Source organism: Limulus polyphemus, unplaced genomic scaffold, assembly GCF_000517525.1.
Source record: "Limulus polyphemus unplaced genomic scaffold, Limulus_polyphemus-2.1.2 Scaffold1061, whole genome shotgun sequence".
Classification (NCBI taxonomy): Eukaryota; Metazoa; Arthropoda; class Merostomata; order Xiphosura; family Limulidae; genus Limulus; species Limulus polyphemus.
This window is the reverse complement of record NW_013666671.1, coordinates 199,633-204,949: the sequence shown is the minus strand read 5'-3', so window position 1 is coordinate 204,949 and position 5,317 is coordinate 199,633. Positions and strand designations below refer to the sequence as shown.

Genomic DNA, 5,317 nt, shown 5'->3' with positions numbered 1-5,317 from the left:
ACATATATTAAACCTTTACCACACTTGGAGTCTAAAGAGTGCCACATGAGTAACAGAAGAGACAAATCTTAAACCTTTACCACACTTGGAGTCTAAAGAGTGCCACATGAGTAACAGAAGAGACATATCTTAAACCTTTACCACACTTGGAGTCTAAAGAATACCACATGAATAACAGAAGAGACATATATTAAACCTTTACCACACTTGGAGTCTAAAGAGTGCCACATGAGTAACAGAAGAGACAAATCTTAAACCTTTACCACACTTGGAGTCTAAAGAGTGCCACATGAGTAACAGAAGAGACAAATCTTAAACCTTTACCACACTTGGAGTTGTTTTACAAGATCCCTGACAGCCTACTCTACCACAGGTGGACCAATGACTGGTAGCAAGTGTTCTTAACAGAATCTAGGCTATGTTGAGCGACAAAGATGGAATCGCCCTCTAAGGAAACTATAAACAGCAACTCTCAAAGTAGGCTGTGTTAGCGCTTTTGATAATATAGTAATGTTATAGTATAGGTTCTCATAATATTAACTTACAATGATAGGTCTCGCTAAAAGTAAAAAAAAAAATCGTACAGTTTTACACCTAAATATACAAAAAACATTATTTAACAATGATATAAACAAATGTCTTCGAGACATATATCTATGACAAATAGAGTTAGCGTGGTTTCACAAATAGAGTAAGAATAATCGAATAATCTTTCTTGTGTCCAACTTGGCGCCGAAAACAAATTCGGTGCAAGTAAAGTAGCATTATTTTCAGGAAAAATTTACACGCCATCTCTCTTCGCATTTCTAGGAAGTTTCTTCACTCAAGAGTGTAAAATATTAATGAAAGCAGTGCTCTGTCTTCTTCCTTTTTTTTTTTTTGGCCACGTGCCACAACACTCGACGGTTTCAGGGCATAAAGTTTCTCATTAGGAAAAATAGTCAAGAGCAAACCAAAAAAAAACTTAACAAGGATTTTGTTAATAAGATGTTATCACTTATCACTGGAATTTTTCTTGAAGTATCACTTAACGGATGTTTCTTTCAAATTAACACATTAATACTTCAACCTTCCCGGAAAAAAAAAGTCTTAAAGGAAAACAAAACAAGAAAGATGTTAGTTATTGCCAGGAGCCCATATTTACCACATGTTTTAAAGCAGAAAGTCAGAAATTTATAATAATGATATTATATATCCAGCTAGTATTTGTAATTACTGTCGCTGTCTTTGTGTACGTACAGTAAATGTTGTTTGTTGTGCACGATGTTAATGTTATACGCTTTAGCTCAGGGGTGTGCTGGGACAGGTTCGCCTGAACTAGTTATTAAATTTTGATTGGATCACCGAACCGTTCGTTGATTTTTAATAAATGTTTAGCAGTCAATAGAAACTTATTTTGAAATGGTGCAAAAAAGACCTTATATTTTTTACTATTAACTATTACATGTTTCACAAGTTAGAGCAATTTTATATTAATGTATCACTGACTTTCGACCTTAATCAGAACCGGTTGTTAAAAAATTGCCAGCTCATTCCTGATTTAGCTGACATTCCTTTAACACCTTAGGTCTGTTGTTATTTAAGTTCATTTAATACCTTAGGTTTCTTGTTAGCTAATCTCCTTTAAAACCTCAAATTTGTTGTTAATTAAGCTCCTTAACACCTTAGCTAACCTCCTTTAACACCATAGATTTGTTGTTAATTAAGCTCCTTAACACCTTAAGTTTCTTGTTAGCTAACCTCCTTTAACACCTTAGATTTGTTGTTAATTAAGCTCCTTAACACCTTAGATTTGTTGTTAATTAAGCTCGTTAACATCTTAGGTTTCTTGTTAGTTAAGCTCTTTTAACACCTTAGGTTTGTTGTTAATTAAGCTCCTTTAACGCCGTATGTTTGTTGTTATTTAAGTTCCTTTAACACCTTGGGTTTGTTGTTAGTTAAACTCCTTTAGCACATTAGGTTTGTTGTTAATTAAGTTCCTTTAATACCCTAGGTTTGATGCTAGTTAAATTCCTTTAGCACATCTGCCATATCCAATGTCGACAAGGTCTTTCGTCCAATACCAGGGCTCATCATGCTAGCTTCGATACGACAAACACAGTAGTGGTCTTGGTTTTACTTCTGTCATGAGTTACATGAACAACAATTGCGGTAGTGTCAACCAGATTAAGTAAGTGAAGTGTAAGCATCATCAGTTTAATTTAAATCACTTACAACTCATAATGGTTAAGCTTCTACTTTTAGAAAATGTTTGTCATGTTTCTTCGTTAATTATAAGTCGGTTTTGTTTTGTCAGTTGTACCTACATGTAACCTTTATAGTTCTAAATTTACCAGTTGTTCTTTTTATAATAGAACCTCCATAGTTTCACTTCTTCTTATAAACACTCTACGATTTGGTGAATTATAAAAAACAAAGAAAAACTCTAAAACCCTAGCGCTTTCACCAAGTGAACTTGTCTTCTATATCTTTACCTTTGAGGAAGACGGATCTACCTGTCGAAATCGCTAAGGTTTTGTCCTTTCTTTTAATATGATTTACCAAACTTTTTTTATCCTGCGTATTTTTTTTTTACTATCGTGAACAAATTCTCTGCATACTACTACTAACATTGTTCGTTACTATCAATTATTTGGTATTTGCTGAAGAAACGTGATATCACTCGTCTGTTAGGACTGAAACTATCATATCGCAGCTAAGAGTAATATAAAATAAAGCTTAGAGTAATATATTCTTAACGTATAGTGAGAGCGAAACTTGATTATGATAATATATTTATCAGCAGGGTATCATAAAAAGCTCTTATTAAGTTAGGATGAGATCATTCGACCAGCTGGTGTAAGTTTAATAGATCGATAAATCAAACTGAGAATTATAACTCACGTGCTGTCTTGTGTTACTCAGCATGCGCAGAATGATGAGATTACTCTTCTTATAGTAAAGTCGTGGACTACGATAACACGCAGACTTGATTCGATGCTGCCGAGACCATTACACTTTTCTACAGCATATCCCTAGCCACGTTACAGCCTGTTTTAAGAAACAGCATGGGCTTAGCAATGCTCTGACAGGCCTATTTTTGCTGGTGGGTCAAATCATAATGCCACTCCACGAAGCTAGACAGGGACGAATTGCAGAGACCCACTCACCCAATCTAAACAACTAGCTATTATTACACATGGAATCGTCCATCCCCACCCTAACTTCAGCGTAACAGTGATGAGGTCAAAGTCCCGTTTAAGGAACTAAAATGGCGCCCTCTTTTATCAAATACCTCTAAACGATAGGGTTTCAACTAGTTCTCAGAAACATCGTACTTAGATTACAAAATACGTGTACATTTCAAGTATTACGTGTGTTATGCGATGATTTAACATCCAATGTAAACCTTGTAACTATGGTGCAAGATAAGGGTTTTTCCCATACAAATAACACTTTTACCCGTTTGATAATCTATAGTTATAAACAAACTTTTCAAAAGAGTAATGAGTATAGTATATGTGATTATATATTGTGATTTTGATGACACTACGAAATGCTCTTCAATTTCTTTTTAATATAATTCCTAGCTGTCGACGACTTAAGGGAACATACTAAGTATTTTTAAAATACTATATTGTATATTATACAGTTACTAACTGACAATTAAGTTTCTACATACTCGATGATAAATGTTGCTTAACTAATTCGATGACGAGGAACCCACTTTGAGACTAATAATGGCTGGAGACGGCTTGAAAAGGATGATGACAAAACCTTGTCGAAACGTTGTACATTTGCTGTTATGTTAAACTTATATTAAAGTTTTTCTTCATTACCCATTCAAGCCGTCTCCAGCCATTATGTTGCTTAACTAAGCTGTTCCCCAAGTGTGGGTCGCGACCCCACATGGGGTCGCAGCATTAGTCGATGAGATCTAGAGACGACGATTACAATTAGGCCTACTTTGTTTCTTCATTGAAAAAACAAGTGAATGTTTTATTTGCTTTGTTGTTTTAGGTGCTATCTGGGATAGCGAAAAATTGCCTTCTAAAATGGGATCATGTAAGAAAAAAGTACGGGAAGTGCTGGCTTAGCTAATAATTCTTAAGTTGTAGTAGGTGATCTATTAAAAAATCTTTGTAGAATTCTGAACATTTTAGTAAAATATATTATTGGTTTTGGGCCATATCAAGACGTTTATTTGATGCTATGCTAAGCCCTCTAAAATGGGATTTTCTTAAGAATACCATTGACAGAAGAAACAGCTACTTGGGATGACTCTGGTGTAGTAATTGTGTATTAAATCGTGTAGTTTAGAGTCCTTTCAAATTACTTTAAGTTTAATACTTTGGGTTACCTGAAGTGATTGCTTTAATAGCTATCTCGGCACTGTTATGCAGAATAAACTTTATGTAGACATAAACAATCAGAACATGAATAGCTTCTTATATCTACAAGCATAAAAACGATGTTTTACTCACGTACGACTAAACCTGTGCTCATCAACCCCAATATCGAAAATTAATTTATGCCAAAAACGTATTTATACTTCTTAAAAACTGTGATTATGTTACCTTTATATCCAAAGACAGTTCTGAAAATAAATGGTAAAGAAACCCAAATTTGTTTAAATAATACAAGAATAAAAAAGAGGGGGGTAACGGTTATAAGAATGTAGACATAACGCTGTATGTATTGAAGGTGCAAACTAAAAGTCCGAATTAAAATGCGTAAAAAGATTTTCACAAAACCATATTTTACAATAATCCAATATATATACTTACCTCAGCTACAAAATACGTTTTGATAGAATATTACAAGTTAAAACAAATGAGGTCTCAGGACAGATAAAACACATTTGCACTTTACAAAATCTCAATAAAAACTGTTCTGACACTTTTCAAAATTAGATCTTTCGTTCAATTCGACGTTTTTGGTCCCATTTTTTTTCTCTCCAATGGCCAGGAGATCAGCAAACAGAGTTACAGAAAACAACACTAGAATATTAGTTGTTGTTTAAGCAAAGCCACATTAGACTATCTGCTGTGTTGAACGCGGCGAATTGAACCACGAATTTTAGCGTTGTAAATCCGTAGACTTACCGCTGTCCCACCGGGGACATGATATTAGTTCTTAGAAGATATTATCAGGAGCACGAAAGAAATAATAAAGTTATAGATAAACACACAAGGATGAATTTACATTATAACCCTGAAGTGGGTACGTGTATATGGAAATAAGTATTACAAATCAAATATCCTCATCCAGAGCTATCAAATTACATTCAACTTGAGCTGTTAAGGCTTCTTGTCAAATGGAAATTTTAGAAAATTCT

The 5,317-nt window shown here is 34.2% G+C and overlaps 1 protein-coding gene across 1 annotated transcript in view; it reads right to left on the bottom strand.

The window, feature by feature from the left end:
* LOC106461937 (tripartite motif-containing protein 45-like) overlaps nucleotides 1–3,194 on the bottom strand; it is a 25,349-nt gene extending 22,155 nt beyond the window's left edge. Inside the window, exon 1 of the mRNA XM_013921804.2 lies at nucleotides 2,884–3,194. The gene's annotated coding sequence lies outside the window, so the exon portion shown is untranslated. The remainder of the gene's footprint in view (nucleotides 1–2,883) is intronic.
* Nucleotides 3,195–5,317: the final 2,123 nt, after the last annotated feature.